This window comes from Podarcis vaucheri (assembly GCF_965113315.1).
Source record: "Podarcis vaucheri genome assembly, chromosome: 2".
Classification (NCBI taxonomy): Eukaryota; Metazoa; Chordata; class Lepidosauria; order Squamata; family Lacertidae; genus Podarcis; species Podarcis vaucheri.
The window spans coordinates 104,737,626-104,758,174 of NC_138760.1; the positions used below are offsets into that span (position 1 = coordinate 104,737,626).

General features: G+C 44.3%; 1 long non-coding RNA gene across 2 annotated transcripts in view; it reads left to right on the top strand.

Moving 5' to 3' along the window:
• LOC309525386 overlaps nucleotides 1-14,705 on the top strand; it is a 24,478-nt gene extending 9,773 nt beyond the window's left edge. For both annotated transcript variants that reach the window (XR_014216210.1, XR_014216211.1), the window contains exons 4-6: nucleotides 4,132-4,225; nucleotides 14,358-14,470; nucleotides 14,663-14,705. This is a non-coding gene — a long non-coding RNA (uncharacterized lncRNA). The remainder of the gene's footprint in view (nucleotides 1-4,131; nucleotides 4,226-14,357; nucleotides 14,471-14,662) is intronic.
• The last annotated feature ends 5,844 nt before the right edge of the window (nucleotides 14,706-20,549 follow it).

Genomic DNA, 20,549 nt, shown 5'->3' on the forward strand with positions numbered 1-20,549 from the left:
TTTGGATTTGGCTGTGTATATGACAACTTTTCTGTCCCCCTGTCTTCAAAGCTGCTTGCAGTCATAAAAAGTAACTTAATAAAAGCCGTAAGTGCATCAAATAGATGGTCTTTTTAAAAATGATGTAACATTCGTAATAAGCTGGCTACATCTAAGAACCATCAACCAGCCCACACAGAGAATCAATTAAACATCAAACGCTTGTTTAGAAAGAACAGTTTCCAAAAGGTTAGCCATGTTAGTCTGTTGCAGCAAAAACAAATATTCATGTGGCACCCTCAAGACAAGCAGATTTATTATGGCATAAGCTTTCATAAACCACAGTCCATTTCATTCGGCACATGAAGTAATCCTGAATGTGCAAGAAGACACACATATGGTGTTCTGGAGGGTGGGAACACAGAGGAGCAAGTCCAGAAGGAAATGAAATGCAAAAAGAACAGGCAGTGATGCTAAATAATTACAGTGATCAGTTAGCAAGGGCCACAGCATTGGTGGTGGCAAATCCTGGCACTGATAAGCTAATTAACATGTGCTATTTTTATTTTTATTTTGTTAAAACTAATCTCGATTCAACCTGCAGGTAACATTACTTAATTGCCCCATAAATGGCAATTCGACCACTTCCTGCTGGAGTTTCTCCTTGAATTTCAATTTATCGGACAATTGTGGCTTAAATTAAAACTATCATTTTTAATCATATTCTCATTACATGTGTCATCTTGCCAATGCCAGGATGCTTGTGCTACCTACCACCAACCCTGCCTTATTTAATTGATCACTCTTAACTATTTTGGTTTCCATTGATCATCATTGTCTGGTTGACATTGATTGAAAGGCAGGGAAGGAATCACAGAGGGAAGGGGATAAGACTGTGCAGCACAGATCCATCCATCCCGTCAAGCACTGCCCACTAGTGGATGGCAAGCAGTGAAAGAGATTTTGGAGGTATAGAACGTAAAGTGCTTTTACATGGACAAAAGCGCACACAGAAAAAAATGGAATCTATGGGATCCACATGTGCATTAATGCTGCATTACGGACACATCCTATCTAGGTATGTCTGATAAGAAAGTGAAGGGCACAAGAGCACTCCTGCCTTGCTAGCTTCACATGACAAGGTCTGCCCAAGAGATCAGAGACTCACCATATCCACTGATATTAATTTTAAAAAAGTGGGCAAATGGACAAGTCTGACATATAAGCTCACAACCAATGACCCAGCAAGGTGGATCTGACAAGTGTGAAGAAGTGCAAATCTCATGTTTGGCAATCTTCCTTTCAAGAAGAATCTCCAAGGAGTTCATTGATGAATTTTTAAAGTGGCACGTTGGTGCTAAGAGGTCAGATGCTGAATCAAGGAATTTCATTTCCATTTGCTGATGCACTTTGCTGTCAGAGTGGGTGGTGGCTGATCAAGCATGGTTAGAAATTCTCAGTAGTTGCGTTGTGCTGGAATCAAAAATTCATTTCTTATTTGGCAGGTATCCTTCCCACCACACGCCTCTAACAAGACGACCCTACATTCCACTACCACAACCCCTCATCACCCATCATAGGTTGCTATAGTAATTGTAGCCTTTAGTTGAGTAGCCTGGCCTGCTCCCTTCTCTGCCGTTCCCCCGCTTTCCCTTGGATCAAAGGAGAAGATAAGCAGCTTTCATTGTATCACCACCTCTTCCTGATGCTTCACACAACTGAGCATCTTCACAAATCTGCCACTTGAGACTTAAATGCAAAATGAAGTCACTGATTCCAAATCAGAAGCTTTTGAGACACATGAGTGGAAGACCATTCAGAAGACAGAGGAAAGGAAGGAAACGAACAGTGTATACTTAACACTGAACAACAGTGGGCCTTACTTCCAGGTGAATGTACCCAGGATTGCATTGCAATTCTCACTGATTTATCTGTAGGAGTTGTTAGAATTCAGCAAAATTGATTTTCCCATCATTTTCTCACACACATTTGTTTTTGTTTGGTTTTTTGGTGTGTTTTTTTGCAGACCTGTGAAAATGACAAAAACCAACCCATGCCAACACATCCTAGGGAAAATTGAAGCATCTGGAAATAAGCCAGCTTGACAGAGAGATGTTTCTAGGTTTTGTTGAATTGCATCAGAGCTGGATATTCTCTGATGCAGATCTGTGGTCCACACTGAACCTGTGAAAAAATGACTTTCCAATTCTAGAAAATTAGGCGTGTTTCCAGGCTGCCACTATTTTCAGGGGGGTATTCAAGGGCATGCTGGAAATTTAGCATTGCACAATTAAAGTGGATTAAAGTGCTCTGTCATCCTAGAACAAATCCACTTTTTAAAAGGACTTTTTGCAGTTAGGAAAGGCACTGAAGAGTGTGGGATGAATGAATATTTAATGGGAAGATGCATAAACACCCTGCAAACAGATCAAGATCAATGCTCATGGCTATATAACTCTCACAAACAAATCAGAATGAACGCTCAATAAAATACTGGATATCATCTAACATCCGCGTAAGCTTTGTGCCAGCAAATCAGGATGAATGCTCAATAAACGGGTCATTTGGACAAGCCCTAGGATCCAGTGACATGCTGGGGCAAGCTGATCTGAAAGAGCCAGTTTTACACACCAGTCACTTCACTACTAGCCATAAGTCAAGCCAAACAACATTTTCTAAAAATAGCAGCATCATAGACTGCAGTACAGACCGACAAGATATTTGCTCTGCATTTGCAGTGGGGAATCCACAGAGGGAATAAATGAGTGCCTTGGTTGTGGCTTAAATACAGATCTCCTGCGCTGGAAAGCCAAAGCAATTAAATTACTTTATTTCCTCATTCCATTTTATTCCAGTGCCTCTAGCCAAATCCATGTCTGGCTCAACTCCTAGGGTTTCCCACAGGGGTTGAATTTGGATCAGTAGGGCATCAAAAAGCCAGCTGATGAAGTTATTGAAATAGCTTTTGCCAAGACATTTTATGCGATTATTGATTATGTCATAGGGATTGCATTCAGCAGGCAATTTTTTAACACGGTGCCCATAGCCTTCAGATGATGCTGTGGTGATGAAGAAGAGGCATTCTTTATTTTATAGAGCCTACATTTCCTTTATGCGCACAGTCAACTTTCATTGGTTTTATGCATTTCCACCACTAATTTAAAGAAGGAGCCACTCAAATGAGCAAATGCGACCTCTAAAACCGTGCTATTTCAGCACTAAGAATAAAACCCAGGTTTTGTAAAATCTGGAAAGGATTGTCTTCAAAATGGATTTCAGGCTTGATTTGAAAGGAGACTAAATATGGGTGTGCTTTCTTCTGTAGAAAGCCTCCTTGACTTGTGCGTGCGGTCAGACTGGTTCTGCTGCTTCAAAGGCACTGCAGATTGTACAATGAGAAAACAATTGTATATTTATCTTTAATTAGGGGGAACGGGCAGGGATGCTACAAGCGCAGGTTCTCTAAAAGCTGCATATATTTTAAGGTTTAAGGGGGGTTTTCCCCTCCCCCTGAAGCTATGGGGAATAGAAACTCAGGGCATTGTCAAAATAGTGCATCCTGTCAGTGCAAGGATTTATGCTTGCATAATGGAGCTTTCCACAGGGCATTCCTGGACAGGGCAAAAGTAGCACAGCTCTCAGGTGTCCTCCAAAGACAGCAGCACCTTGATGTTTGAAGAACTTTATCTTGACGAATTCCAGCTGATCTGATCCGCACCTCCCAGATTAATGCATGATTTTCCATGACTGTCACACTTCCCAGATGTTCAAGTGGAATTTTCAGCCTCCCACAAAAAAATACAATGTGTAAAATAATAATAATAATAATAATAATAATAATAATAATAATAATAATAATGGAGTGAAAACACTCAGAAAAGCATGTTTTAAATTTGTATCAAATATGGACTATTGTGTTCAATTTTCATGCAGATTAATGGGGAAACAGAAAAAAAGGATTTACGGGTAAGGCAGATGAAAGTGATATGGATTGGGAATAGATGGGAGGGACCCCTGGAGTGACTCACTGTAAGGCAGCTTCCTGTGCTCCTTCTGATGTGACCTTGCTTGGGCAGAGTTTGCTGTGCAAAAGTGGCATATAAATAAACTGACCTTAACACCTTTATATCCATGTGCGGATTCATCCTCCAGAACAAGTACACTCTCTTCAAGATGTGAGGAAAGCAACACGTGAGCGAGAGAGAGAGAGAGGGAGGTGCTTCCATTGCCTTCCAACTTAGGGCAGGTGAGTGGGTGAAGCAGGTAGTCTTTCTTAGCAGGGTTCCAAACGGGGAGGCCCTAACAAACAGAAATATCCCTGCCCAATCACTGAAGTCTTTAAGGCATTCATGGTTGGGATTGATGGTTTGGATCCACCAGGAGCCATGTGTTTAGACTTGGGGGCTCAATTTAAGGGAACTCCCTTCTAGCTGAGCTCAGACAGGCCCCCTTCTGGTTGCACTTCTGGTGCCTATGGAAGACATAAAATTATTATTCCAGGGAGTTTAATTTTAAAGTTTTAACTTATTTTTATTTTTTGTATCGTATCTTAATAAACTGCTCAGAGGCTATTGTAGTTGGGCGGCATATAAATCATTTCAGTAAATAATAATAAAAAGGCATGAGGTAGAGTTACCACAGTCATCCTTGCTGCTGCCCCCACATGTTTTTGATAATGCCTGGAGAGGGTTTCCATCTCCTCATCTTTTAGGCAACTCTGTTGTATTATTAAATCAGCAGGGAGTCCCCAACTCTGCCTGGGCATTTGCAGAAACCACAAAATATTGTGATTTAAATATATATATATGTAGTGTGATGTACCAGTTGGACCTATCACGCCAAAAGCCAGGCAATGTCAAACCAAAGTCATGTTTTGGTCCACCATATTGATTCAAAATGGCGCCCAGCATCCAAACGTCAACATCTGCTGCTGCAACCTTGGGAAGTGTTTTGCCAAGCTAGATGACAATATCTCAAGAGGTGGACAAGCCAATGGAGAACAGACTGACAGACAGACAAACCTATTCCAAAATATATAGTAGCTACAGAGGGAAAGGTTCCTAACATTTAGAAAGGGCACCAAACTGAACATAGGACAGTTGTGGCACAGTTCTGATCACCCACCCCGTTAGCTGAGCTGCTTGCAGATAGGCAAAGTGTGTGTGGTTAGAACTCTGTTTCGCCTTTGCTTTGCAAAGCCTTGAACATTCACCTGATACTGGGCTTATTTCCCTTTGTTCTGTATCTGAAGCCAAATTGCTGGATTAGTTCCACTCTGTAAGTTCAATGCATAACTAAGCATACCTAGCATGGCTTGAGGATATCCACTCAGTGGGGAAGTTTGAAACCTAATAGTGGAACGGGAATAAAAAAAAGGAGCTCCCCTGTGACTACGGTGCACCCGCATGTGAAATCCTGAGCTATCATTTCAGCAGCCTGTCAGTGTGTGAGCAGCAGATTGTCATTGGGCGAGCCGGGAAGGCAGAATGAGCTGCAGTTCTAACAGAAGAGTTTTGAACAATGCTGTCGCTGGCTGGAATTGCCAGTCAGTAATTCCCCCACCCTGCTGGGAAAGCTGCCTTACGCTCAGTGGGGGCTGGTGCCTATTGAGACTGGTAGGGCAGAAGGCAAGGAGGCCAACAGTAGGTGGAGAGTCAAAGGTAGGCAGAGCTTCTTGCTGACGGGTTGTAAGAAGGCAGGCGGATGGGGGCTGGCTGAGGGCAGACAGAGTGGGGGGGGGAGCAGCCAATGTGCCCTCAAGAACCAGCCTCCACTGGCCCATCTTAGCTCAGCATTGTCTGCCCAGACTGGCAGCAGCTGTCCAGCATTTCAGGCAAGCCTTTCCCAGCACTACCTATGGAGTTGAACCAGGCATCTTCTGTGTGCTCCTGCACTGAGCTATGGTCCTTCCGATGTTGTTGGCATCTGTCTGTCTCAAGAGACAATGAAGTCAGCCTCTGGCAGTGAAGTCAAATCGCTGCCTTAGCAGCACCAAAGTGACCTCCCCGGGGCGCAAGCCTGGGCAGTGTGTGTGGAGGTCCTGGGCTTCCCATACAGCAAGAGCCCCCCTCTCAGCCTCGGTGATGTGGTCCAAAGGACAGCAGAACAATATGTTTGGCATCAGCTTTGTTACAGGGGGTGCCAGAGGGAGGCGTACAAGGCGCCATCCAACTCTCTTTGAGACTCCACTCTGGATTTGTGTGAAGTTTACTCCTTAGCCTTTTCTTCTCCCGGAGATATCGTGGAAGGCAGCAGAGGTTTGGACCAGAGTTTTCCTTCTCCTAGTTGGGCTACCTTCCCAGGCTGACAAGCCCCATCTGCCCCTCACTTCCCTCTACAGCAGTGTTTCCCAACCGGTGTTCCGCGGCACACTAGTGTGCCGTGAGAGGTTGGCTGGTGTGCCGTGGGAGGGAGGCGGGCGAGTCGGGCGGTGAGAGGCGGCGGCGAGGATCCGCGTCGAGCCGGGGGCGGCTCCGCGGTGGTGATGCCGAGGTTTCTCTCTCCATTCTCCCCTCACACACACACACAGGAAGATCAGCTGACAGGACCCAGCCAATGGGGCAGCAGCGGGGCAGCGCGTGCAAAAGGGAGGAGCGCGAGACAGCGGACGAGGAGGAGGCCGGCATGTCCGGGCAGCAGCAGCAACAACAGCAGCAGCAACTCCCGGCGACGGCTCCTCAAGCCCCGGGCAACCCTACTCCCTCACCGGCCTCGGCCGCCCTCCTGCTCCACCCGCCGCCGCCTCCACCGCCGCCGCCGGCCACCTCAGCCCCGCCGCCGCCCCCTCCTCCGCCCCCTCCTCCACCCGCTATCGCCACCACCACCACAACAACCGCCGCCGCCTCAGCTGCCGCCGTCCCTCAGTCCCTCGCTTTGCTGCGCTGCCTCCTCCCCCCCTCAAAGCTTGGAGGTTCCCCGGCAAGGGGGAGGGGAAAAAATTGAAAACTTTCACTTTTGTGCGTCCCTCCCGGCGTGACGCTGCGCGCTGACGTCACGGGGCTGTAATGGTGGTGTGCCGCGAGATTTTTTTCTTCAAACAAGTGTGCCTTTGCCCAAAAAAGGTTGGGAAACACTGCTGTACAGCACATGCAGAAACCACCTTCTTGACCGTTGGACCCACTGTTGGTCTCGTCTGCTCAGTCTGCCAGGGCCTGTCTTCTCATTAAGGGGAAATCCCTAATGCAACAAGGTTGGGTTGGGTCCTTCCTAATGAGGTCAGTAGAATTTGCCCTCGTTTCGTTAATGGAAGATCACAGGCTAGTCATCCTTGATAAGAATGCTTGTTTCAGCAAGGACAAAATTCAGGCCTGCTTAACTGCAAACTTCTCACAGCTGGGCTTTAATATTTTGGAGGAAGAGCCAAAGGGGAAGGTTTTACCACAGCCTTAGCAGAGAGATGGAGCAGGACAGAGGACTACACAGTCTGCTCGGCACATAACTCTTTCTGTCTGACCTTTATTTTATAGCCTAAAGAGATAAAGAGATAATAGCTGAGTTGTATGTGACACCGAGGTGGGGGTCAAATTCATCTCTGTTGCATCTAAAGACAAACCTACCTAATTTGCAATTTCTGAAACAGTGCATTCTGGGCAATTCAAACTTCTCTGAATGTTGCAATGCAGCTCTCCAGTCAAGTAATGTGTACAAAAATGCATATGCTAGGGCAGTGTGTGCATATATTCATGAGAATCATGTTTAAAAATGCATTGCCTTACGGGAAATTGCTTTGCAAAAATGTGTGCATTGGGAGAAATTCATGCAAAAATGCTGATGAGCTTTCATGAGGACTTTAAAAATAAAGAAAGCATAAAATGGGATGTGGAAAACTGAACTTCATATTAGGAAAACGCAAAACTGAGAGAAACCAAAATCAATATAGCAACATAGGAAGCTGCTTTATACTGAGTCAGACCTCTGGTCCATCTAGCTCAGTATTGTCTACTCTGGCTGGCAGCAGCTCTGCAGGATTTTAGGCAGGAGTTTCTCCCAACCCTCCTGGAGATGCTGGGGATTGAACCTGGGAACCTGGGACCTCCTGCTTGCAAGGCAGAAGCTCTACCGCTGAGCTATGGCCCTGGCCCTTCCCCCTCCCTAATGACAGATCCCCCCATCCTTAATGTGATGCTGTCATGTTGTTCATGGCACTGGTCTTGGTACCCTGTTATCGTCAACAACCCTTGCTTGCTATATAGGATTATACTGACAGGCATGCCGAACTTTCATTTTCAATCAAATCCTCTTTCTGTGGGAAGAGAACAAAGCAGGTCTATTACATCGGGCCTTTTCGCCATTCTTGAAATTACTGAAAAGGGCCCTCCCTTTAGGTCGTGATCTTTTGTGGTAAATAGTGTTTCAGGGCAGCGTTAAGGCAATCATGCTAGCCTCTGAGAGTAGATATCAGGGGTGAGGAACTTGTAGCCCTTCCATCATTCCCAGCACAGATGGCCAGTGATCAGGAATAATGGAAGTTCTCCAGCAACATGTGGAGAGCTCCAGGCTCTGTAGCCCTGGAAGAAATGGCTTGAGTTTGATTGCGAGGACTGGCAAAATGTAATTTCTTTTCAAATAATTTTTATTGCTTTTCAAATGAGTGGACAGAGAATTTAAAAGAAGAACAGAAAACTCCCGAGACAGAATGTAGAAAAGCAAGAAGGGATGATTAAAGCATGTTAAATGTATATTTCAGTGTCATCATAAAGGCATATAGTTGTAGAATGAATGATTGGCATTACGTAGAAGGGATGTTCCCAGTAATCCTAAAACAGCTATAATTGGAGGGGGGGGGAGGATTTGTTGTGCCAGAGCAACAGAGTATATTAATTCATTTTAATCGTATGCAACTGAATCCCTCCCACTAAATGTTGACAGCCAACAGGCTGTGTTTTCTGTGTTTTCCTTTTTTAGAAAGGAGAACCCAAAATCTTGAACAACTTAAAAAAGATGTGGGGTTTTTTAAAGGATCGTTCACCTTGTAATTTTTCAGCTATTAAGATTTTAAGGCTGAGAAGCATGCTCCTCACAAAGTAAACCCCATGTTGAAAACAGTGGGACTTGCTTCAAAGTTTCTAGCATAGGGTTGTATTGGGGGGAAAATCATTCTGTCTGTAATCTCCCGGCTCAGTTGTCATCATGGCCTTGGTGCAGCAGTGGCTCAGACTTGGTTGACCAAAAACCTGCAGATTCAGCTCACTGTACACCACATGCCCCAGAAGACGAAACCTCTGTTCGGATCATGCCCTGAGCTAGAAAGCTCTTTGGCTGTGTCTGATGTTTTGGCCTAAAGAAACTATTGGACTGGGGGGAAAACATTCTTCTGACATTTTGTATAGTCTTAGCTATAAGATACGATGAGCAGCAAGATAGTCACTGAAAGTACACTTTTTCAGTGCCTGAGGGTGCATTCAAACATGGGGAATATTGCATTCATTTCCCTGATGATAACGCTAGGGCTTCAGTCCTGTTGTCTAACATCCTTTCACGCTGCAGTACCTATTGCATCATGTGGCTTTTTGACTGATGATACCAGCACATCAGGCTAAATTTCATTCACAGTGGCGGGCATGGTGTGACACAATAGCAAATGTCAACAACGAACATCATTGGACAATGGTGCTTCTATTCTCCCATGATTCTACCATGAAAATGGCAGGAAATAACTGTGTGCTGGTATAAATACCCCAAATTTGGTCACTTTACTTTTCTGGGTTAGCAAGGTCGCAGATCTTTTTTCTGGAAGCAACTAACACCTAAATGAGTGCTAGATGTATATAAACCCACACATGGTATGAAGATAATGGATTAAGAAAAGTACCCTCCACCTGCATCTCATAACACTAAAACGTAGGGCCGTCCAATGAAGCTGAACAATGAAGATTCAGGACAAAGCACTTCTTCAAACAGTGCATAGTTAAACTATGGCATTCGCTCCCAGAAGGGGCATTGATGCCCACCAATTTGGGCTGGATCCACATTGATCTTTTAAACGTTATTAGTTCTTAGATAACATTATTAGCGGGTGGCGCTGTGGTCTAAACCACTGAGCCTCTTGGGCTTGCCGATCAGAAGGACAGCAATTCAAATCCTTGTAACAGGGTGAGCTCCCGTTGCTCTGTCCCAGCTCCTGCCAACCTAGCAGTTCGAAAGCACATCAGGGCAAGTAGATAAATAGGTACCATTGTGACGGGAAGGCAAACGGCATTTCCGTGCACTCTGGTTTCCATCATGGTGTTCCATTGTGCCAGAAACGGTTTAGTCATGCTGGCCACATGACCTGGAAAGCTCTCTGTGGACAAAAGCAGGCTCCCTCAGCCTGAAGCGAGATGAGTCGCCTTTGATTGGACTTAACCGCCCAGGGGTCCTTTACCTTTACCTTTTACTTAGATATAATGTTCTGTAACATTTACTGCGGTTTCCCTTGGCCAGTGGCTTGCTGCTCTGCAGTGCCCTCTAGTGTCACATTTTAACAACACATTTTTAACGTTATAAACCATGAGTGTAGATCTGCCTTTGGATGGGTTTGAAAGAGGATCAGACTTATTCACGAAGGATAAGGCTATCTATGGCTACTAGCCAGGATGGCTGTTCTCTGCTGCCACAGCTGGAGGCAGCAATGCGAGATAGCAGTTGCTGGAACACACAGGAGGCAGGGAGGCTCTCTTCTGCTCAGATCCTGTTTGTGCACTTCCCATAGGCATCAATGAGAAGCGGATGCTGTCCTAGATGGACCACTGGCCTGATCCAGTAACCACTTCTTATGTTCTACTTAGAAGTAGGCCCTGCTGAGTTCATTGAAACGTACTCCGAAATAAGTGTCTCTTGGATTGCAGCCTAAATCCTGTAACGGAAACTCAATCACATACCGTATTTTTTGCACCATAACACTCACTTTTTTCCTCCTAGAAAGTAAGGGAAAATGTCTGTGAGTGTTATGGAGGGAATGCCTACGGGTGGCATGCCTACGGATTTTCCTCCTCTAAAAACTATGTGTGTGTTATGGTCGGGTGCGTGTTATAGAGCGAAAAATACGGTAGTTTAAAAGGACTCTTTACAAATTGGGGAATATCTTCCTTGGTGGTGTTTTTGTGTGTGTGTTTTTAAGCACTCACCATTTAGCAGAAAGCTCTTGAACTTTGTGGGCTTCAGAACAAGCGATGAGGCTTTTTCCAAAGGCCAAATCAAACCACAAAGGGGGAGAAAAAAGAGACAAAAAACCGAATCCAGAGTCAAAATAGTGGAAATACATCTTAGAAGCACTGGGAATTGTTTAAAAAAACACCCTTTGATTAGGAAAGCAACAAAAATGCTAATCTGCGATTTAAGAGGGAAGCTTTTAAAGTGTTTCACAAATAGCATGAATTATTCAAGGGCAGGTTATTGTTTCTTTTCGGTTATTTTGCATATGATTGAAGCTTCAAACCTGGTGCAAATACACAGATTCCAGTTAGAGCTGAAGTGGGAAGAGAGACATGCAAGAGTCCCCCAACATGGATTTTCAATTCTCTTTACTCCTGAAAACCTAGGATCGCTTGGCCTCCTACAAGCAGCTCCAATCCTGCTCTAATTGGCACTTGCTTTGATTCGTACAGTTGTAGCACAAGTTCTGCACTGACGATGCTCTTTGTGTTTCAGATGAAGAAAGCGAGGAGCGGTAAAAGTTGATAATGGGGGATAGGACCGAATGCCAACTGCAAGACTCTCTATCCCCACCACGCTCAGTTATAAGGTTGCATAAGGCACCAAGGAGCAGAGCCTCCCAGCCTGGTCCTTCGCACAGAGGTGCCTAACCTGTGGCCTTCCAGATGTTGTGGGACTCCAACTCCCATCAGTACCTGCCAGCGTGGCCACTGGTCAGGGATGATGGGAGCTGCAGTGTCACAACATATGAACAGCAGCACATTAACCATACTGCTGGCACCCCCAGCGTTTGGATCCCCACAAGCCAGGCAGTTCAGGATCTCTGGAACAAGTATACCCTCTAGGCTACCATTCTTCTGGCATGAATGCAGTCAGCTGACCTCATAGACCAAGCCTTATAAAAGCCCTCACCGCTAAATCAGCTTCTTGGTCTGAGCAGGCCAAAATCTCCATTTCTGCAATTAAAGCAGGTGGTTCTCATACACAGAAAAGCGGTTATCAGAATATGATTGTCTCGTGACAAGCACCCCAGCTTGTTCTGCTCATTGTATGGCTCTTTAAACAACCTGTGCTGCCCTTCCGCATTTTGCCTGTCAATTCTGAGATGATATTTGGGCACTTAAAACCCTCCGCTGTCGCTCTAGATTATGATCTGCTGGAAACCACTAAGTGAGTTTAGCCTTTGGACTGTCCACATCTTACTTCCCTGTCTTTAAATTGGAGGGAAAGCCAGCTTATCGGCAGGACAGCAAGTGCGGATTTGCTTCTTTTGAAGGGGGCTCGTTCTTGAAAAAGGGAATGTGCATGTGTGTGCATGTGGTGATAAGGGGGAGCTTTGTGGCAAAGGATCCCTTGGTAAAGCTTCTGATTAAACACACAACAGTCAAGCCAAAATTATAGGTGACAATTACTGTAACTCGATTAGGAGCAACAGCAACTGCACTTTCCCTAAATCACTTTTCCGAGTCTCCTAGGAGGCCCCAAAGATGTAGCATATGAGGTTCATTTAATCTCTAATGCCGTAATTATCGCTACCGACTAAAGAAAACTGTGACAAAGCAAGGAAATAAATTTAACACTTGAGATTTTAATGAAAATTTTATAGATAACCCAGTCGGCTAAGACGTGTTTAATCAGTCTCATTGGTTTTTTGAATGGCTTTGCTGGGCTGTTTGCTCCATGTGACTTGGTGGCAAAATGCCATCTCACCACCACCACTGGGAACTGTGGCAAATGCCACACTTTTGTGAGTCATGCACGGAGACACATATGCTTTGCAACACATGTGTCTAGGCTTGTATCATTTCTCTCAGCAGTTGGGATTGGCTTCCAGGCACTTGTAGCATGTGTCCATCTGTACATTACTGATAACATGTTAAACTCTGTTGGATCAATCCATCAACCTCTGATGGGTGATTTAAAAGGATTGGGTCCTGCATCACATTTGCTGCACGTGTGTCCTAGTATCCATACTCAGCAGAGTTACATCTCAGCACAGCTCCTTCCTTGGAAGCTTCCTCGGGGTTGAAGGTACAAGAAGGGAAGTGTAAGGCAAGAAACACTCATGGATGCTGTAAAGATTCAAGTGTAGAGGTTTACTTGACAGGCATAAAAGCATATTGGTAGCAAATATGTACAGACATTCACCACTGCCATCGTCAAGGCATGCATAGAGTCCAACAAGAGTCCATGACTCTCTCTCTACTTCTCTCACTGCATGGCACAAGCAAGAGACTCACAACAAGTTACACAGAACTATTGTTATCAGCGCTTCCTGTCATACTGCACATGTCCAAAGAACAGTTCCCACAGAAAATGTCCTTGGGTAGACAAAACAATCTCAGCCTTCTCCTGCTTCTTGAAACTTCTTTGTTTCTGGAACAAATGATTTTCACACGCCCAGAGAATATCCAACAAACTCATATGTAAGGCTTGGTATCATCAACAGAATTTTCATGTGAGAAGCAGACGTGTGTTAGTGCAGAAGCGACAGGGCAGTTTTGCTGGCCAGTCAGATCAAATAGAGAGAGATGGTAGCTAATGTCCTCAAGTGAATTTCCTATGTGGATATTTGTTCCATGCAGGAGATGGTGTGTACAGTTTCACATATGGGAAGAGCACTCATTTTTATGTTCAAATGGCTTGAAACGCCAGTATTTTATTTTTACTTTCTAACGCTGTACTCTGATTTTTCTCTACTCACAGAGGCTATATAGCAAGAAATTTGCACTACAATTTTGCAATATTTCTTTTGTTTTTATTAAATCATTAACAAAACTTAATTTTTTAAGAAATATTTTATAACTACAAAAGACACCCTTCTTGTTTTTAAAACATAACAAGTACATGGTTTGCCCATTCTACAAAAAAAGTATGATATATGTGTTAGTTGTGGTTTGCGCGCTATGGCCTATCGAACATACCAAGGTAGAAAATGACTAATATTCACTTTGAATGGTTGGTGACCCTTTTCTGTGGCACTTCATACCATTTTTATACCTTATTTTGAAAGAGACCAAAATTAGCTTTATTTTGATACCAAAATAAGCCCAATTGGTTGAAGAATAAGCAGAACAGGAGGTTTTCTCTAAACAGACGCAGAAATTGCATTAGCCTAAATTGTGTAAAAGTTGAAATTTTTTAAAAATTCTGCTACACCCAATTTTGGACCAAAAAAATATTTAAAATTTAATTTGAGGTTATCTCATAAGTATCTACACATAAATATTTTGTTGTTGTTGCAGAAAATCTGAGACGTGAGAGCATGGTCGAGTATTAAACCAGGTGATTTGGCGTGGAATGACCCCCATAAGAAATGTGTGGCATGTGGACTAGCCCTAGATGTGCACCAGAATGGGTAAGTCCACTCAGCTCTCCACAAGTCACGCAGACTACCTGTGCAACACAATAGTGCCTCTGCTGGTACATACAATAGAGGCAGGTCATCAGAACCTGTGCCCTGGATATGTGGCCAGCAGAGAAAGGAGAGTTGATGGTTCCCAGCAAGCACACACAGAGATTGTATCATGCCATTCTTCCTTTTCCACAGGTTGTGAAATCAAGGGCCTTTCTATTATGACCCCTCCTATGTATAGAAAAGGGACGCGGGTGGCGCTGTGGGCTAAAGCCTCAACGCCTAGGGCTTGCCGATCGAAAGGTCGGCGGTTCGAATCCCCGCGGCGGGGTGCGCTCCCGCTGCTCGGTCCCAGCGCCTGCCCACCTAGCAGTTCGAAAGCACCCCCGGGGGGCAAGTAGATAAATAGGTACCGCTTACCAGCGGGAAGGTAAACGGCGTTCCGTGTGCGGCTCTGGCTCGCCAGAGCAGCGTTGTCACGCTGGCCACGTGACCCGGAAGTGTCCCCGGACAGCGCTGGCCCCCGGCCAATAGATGTGAGATGGGCGCACAAACCCCAGAGTCTGTCAAGACTGGCCCGTTCGGGCAGGGGTACCTTTACCTTTACCTTTATGTATAGAAAGGGTCTGCTGGGTCTGCTCCCAGCTTCATTGTCCTGTCTTCCAGTGCCTCTGCATGGAGCTGTAAATTTGTATACCACCCTTTATCTGGAGATCATGGGGTGGTTCACCCAAAAATACCCAAAATGAGTACACAAAATACAAGAAGGAAAACAAACCAATAACCCACCTTTGCTTCCATACAAGATGCAGTCCCCATCACATGTTTCCAGCTCCTGCAGGAGCCTACACTTAAACACACACACACACACACACACACACACACACACACCTATTTATTTAAAGTGCAGAATTACCCATTTGGTGCTCTTTTTAATCAGCTGCATCTTTAAGTGTTAGGGTTTAGCTGTCTTTGCAATCTACCATGAGAATCTTTATTGCATTTTGCTCATGCCACCTATGCTAATGGTTTTTGAACTGGCCCAGTAAGTAACAGGTAAAATTGACTGACTCCTATAATCAGTGTGAAAGCTAATAAATATTTAGGGAGTGTCATAAACGCAATGAAAAGCAGAATCAAAATGGTAATAGAAGCCAGTCAATGAATTGCTGACAAGAGACTGAAGGTAAGTTTCTCCTGCTGATTTGGTTTGAAAGGAATACAATGGAGCAATATTTTATCCACCAGCACATAACATACCGACCTGCCAATCTTTCATAACATTGCCAGCCAAATTAAATATCCTTTATGGGAATTCCCTGGATTGGATTTTATCTTTAAATTGCTCCCCCTTGAGACCATCCTTGTTGGAACAGTAAGACAATAGATTTTACCACCCCCTTATAGTTTCCCACCCCCTCCCCAATAGCATTGTTTGCTACTAACAGTATGTAAGGTATCAGACAAGCCAGAGACATATAAGGTGATAGCCAACTTAAGTCATATTCAGAGTAGACCTATTGAAATGAATGGGTAAGTCACTGAAGTTTATTAACATCAGTGGATCTCTTCTGAGTATGACAAACATTGGCAAGATCACCTCTAGTCTTAAACACTAGTCGTAGAGGTGACCAGCCTTAAAATAGGATTGGGGTGACTGACGCAGAAAATATGGTCTAAACCTTGGGAGGCTAGGGGAAGATATAACATTTTGCAAGGTCCAAAGCCTTGCTGCTTGACTATATATTTAAATATGTGTTGTGGGAAAACACATTTTAAGAGCATTTGTTTGTTGTGATCGTTTTTCTTCTTCTTACACCTTACTGTAACTACAACAATGTTATCAGCACAGGAAGACAGGCACATAAAAAGAAAAGGAATGAAGCAAAGGAATGCGCGTTCACCTGGGCCAATCAGTTACCTATCAATATCCATAGCTGCTCAGGCCCATTTCACACGTTACACAGCAGCAAACCTGAACATGGAGCTTGGTCAGTTTGGGATGCCTGACAAGCTCAGCATCCCTACAGAATTTGTATGTTCTCATGAGTTTTTCACATTTATATGTTAAGATTTCTAGCTGTGTGCATAAAACATTTCAGGTGTACATCTAAAAAAAAGTTATATGAAAAGTGGCCCTCTGCCTGTAGAACCAATGATCTAACTAGTGATAGATGTGCTCCTGATGAAATAACTGTGGTCTGAAATGCAGGGGAGGGGGCTGCCCCTTCCTCTCTCAGAATGACACCCATGCTTGAAAGAAGATAGAGAGCCATAGAAGGCAACTGTAAAACACACTGTCTCTTCCATAGAAACATAGGAAGTTGCCTTATACTGAGATGGACCATTGGTCCATCTAGTTCAGTGTTATCTACGCTATTAACTGCATCACGTGAGGATCCTTTGGCCTTCCAGATGCTGCTGAACTGCAACTCCTGTCATCCCTTGCCATTGGCCATGCTTGTTGGGGCTGATGGGAGTTGTTGTTCAGCAACACCTGGAGTTCTAATGGATCCCCACCCCTGGTGCCCTGGACAACTGCTTTGCAAATTTCAGAGAGGTGTGAATGTCAAAGGATGGCTGCGTTTCAGTTCTCTCGTTGTTTTGAAAAGTCCAAATTAGGAACGTGTTCCATTAAATGCAAACTGAATTGGATATCTCCCCCATCTCTAGGTCAGTTCTACAGTGAGGGATCTTGAATCCTCAGCCAAGAAGCTCATGTTTCTGGACTTGAAATAAATTAGGCAAATCAATTAAAAATGATGGAAGCTTGTTTAATTTGCTTAAATCTCAGTAATAGGCATAAATCGAGATTTGAGGTTTGTTTCTTTCACATTTGTTTGTTTCTTTGTTTAATTATATTTTATTTCTCTGGGCAGTTTGCAAAAGAAAAAGTATCAGCCTTTTTTTTAGATGCCACAATGACTTTGCATAATTATATTTTTAATGTGAGAAATCAGATGTGTTGGAAGTTGTTTGGGGAAACCTTGATGGTTTTAGAAGGAAAACATTCCAGCATTTGTAATATCCTGTTCCGTACGCATCAAGGTGAGTTTGAATGAAAAGTGCTCTGCTGCCATCTTCTGGGAATTTGTGTTCAAAAGAGCCCAAAGTGTTGGCAGTTGGATGAGAAAAGGTTTCTCCATCTTCTCCTCCAGCTTCAAAACAGAGGCACTCTCAGGCACAGAATGAATGAAAACCTGCATTCACCACTTACTGTTTTTTCCTGACCAGATGAAAGCATGTTCCTGATGTGTTTTCCCCACAGGGTAGCTTTAGAACTGCCATGTGTTGGCTACTGCAAGCTGTTATTTCCTTCCCATCTTTTTTTTAATGTAAATCTTAACAAATGCTACAATCCCACCTGCCTACATGTCAATTTAATCCCAGCTGATCGATAGATGAGCAAACATCACAAAGCATTCAGGCTCTTTTCTGCTGCAGGAACAAATATCCTTCTATCCTTTTCTTCCTAGACATGCTTTTCTGTCACACTTGGAAGGTCAGTTTTGTTGAAATCATCCATGAAGCTGATCACAAGCCAGTGGTCATGTATTGGGGCCCACCAGGAGCTCAGTATACTTAATTGATACAGAGGTGGGGAACCTTTAGCCCATGAGAACATTTATGCCTACCAGGCCTCTCAGTTTGACCTAGTAGGTCATTTTGGCCAAGCCACGACCAGCTGCCTTGCACCTGATGTACCGTATAACATCAGGCCATCCCGGCCCATGGATGAGGGTGAGGAACCCACCTCCAGCGGCAGAAGCCCACGAAGTGACACCTACCTTTCCTCTTCTGTCCACCCTGCTGCCAGCAGAGAAGCGACACCAGTTTCCAGTGAGCTCTCAGATCTCACAAAAATCTTGTGAGAACTCAGGGAGCTCATGAGATCTCACGAGACTTCAGTGAGATCTCACAATTAAAGAGAGTGTTGCGCGAGAGGTGTGGTGGCAGCTTGTTCCCATTTCGTCTCAAGTGGCGAAACAGGACACGCCACCCCTGACATCAGGTCATAGCTGTCAACTTTCCCCCTTTTTTAAGGGAAATCCCCTTATTCCGAATAGGATTCCTCGCAAGAAAAGGGAAAAGTTGACAGCTATGCATCAGGTGTGGGGCAGATGAAAACCTGGTGCATTCCGTAGGCCTGTCCTAGCCACACCAAACATTTGTTTTTCTTATTAATGTCATTAAAGGTTGGGATAAAAACATAGATATATGGCAACAGCAAGAATGACCTAGCACCTCACCCACAACTACCCAACAGAGGACAAGAGGAGAGCTGTTTGCATCCATGGAAGCCCCTCCCCCCCACCACTGAGAAGTCTCCCCTTCATTTTCAACACAAACGTCCTGTGACTTTATACACACAGAACCTCATTGCACTTGTGTTGCTTCTTCCCTCTGGCAATAACCTGAATAGGGCTAGTATGTATCACTCACAATGAAAAGTGTCCTCTCAGGTTGTCAAACATGACACCCCACGATTTAATGTTAGAGTGGGAGGCCTTGAGCTCTCCAGAGTGGTGGTGGTTATTTTTAATTGAATTTATATACCGTCCTATACCTGGAGGTACAACTCCCATCATCCCCAGTAGGGGCCAGAAGCCCTCCATCTCTGCTTTAATGTTTCATCTCTCCGCTTTGTGCAAGAGGAAGTTTCCATTGTGCAAGAAAAAATCCTGTCATCAACAGAACCCTCACTTAGCAGCGCATTGTATTCCAACCTTCCCCCTGCACGCCCCCATCCCGTTTTGCTGAATATCCTGTCCCTCTGGCCCTTTCACATCCCGCAAGCTGCCTAAGAGTTAAGAATGAAATGAAGCCACAAATAAAATAATGATAATTATTTTATCAGTTCCCAGGGTATCGTCTCGTAGTAAACCGAGCTTCAGTTAATAAGCAGGCAATCTTCAGAAGCACTGAGCTGCTGCACTTTCAAAGCTAATTTAACTACTCCATTAAAAATGAAAACACATTCAATTTAATACACCCATAAGATATGAAAAGAGGCAGGGAGATGGGAGAAGATGAGTAGAAACACACACATACACACACACACACACACACACACACACACACCCCTTCCTGGAGAAGACATGAAGCACACCAGTAATTCTCCATCAAAATGCAGTTCCTCTAACTGACCATGGCACTTAAAAAATGAAATAGAAATGTCAGTATCAAATAGAAACACAAAAGAGAGGATGACCTTTGATCAGGTGTCTGCCTGTACCTTTGACAGGGAGATTTGCATCCAGAGATTTGCAGTTTATGCCAGACAATGACAAGGGAAGTTAAAGGAAGGATGAGGTTGGCTCTTTTTAAATAGCCTGGCAGATGAAAGCCATGTTCCTGAGGCTCATTTTCAAGCTGTTGAGATTTCTTTGGGGAAGGGCATTTCTCGTGCCCTGGAACTGTTGTTCAGTCACCTGTTTTGCCCGACTATCTCCAAGCCAAAGCTTCCATAGAAGAGATTTAGGGAGGGGGGAGGGGGGAGGAGTGGGGTTGGAATTGGAATTGGTTGCCAGTGCACCAAATTATCTGGTCTGCAATCTGCAGAAAACCACCACAGGGCCCTTTTCAAAATGTATTGAGATACTGTTGATACTCAGGCACAAATAGAAGAGTACAAAATCCATGCCCCTAATGCCAGTTGTGAAGGGGGCAAACCTGCTTAGGTTGCTGGTTTCCTTGCCAAAATGCAAGAAAGTTGTGAAATGGAGCCTTGTCAGACCCAAGAAGGGCACATACACACATTCCATGATGTCAGAGCAGCTCAACCAATAGCCTGGAGAGGGACAATCGTCGTAACAGGAAAAGTTTGCTTTTAAGATATGTAACTGAAATTGTGCCTTTGCAAGGTACAAGCCAACTCAATCAGACGTACTCGAGGACAAAGCTGAAACACATTGCGTTGCTACAGTCCCTGACCAATGAATGCTTCACACACAAGTACCTTAATCCCCAGAAGCCTAGCAACTCAGGTTTTAAGGCTTGTGGTGTACTAGAGGCTGTACACAAACCAGTCATTCACTATTGTTTGCTAAGTCCTGTGACCATAAGAATTTGGCCCTTTTTT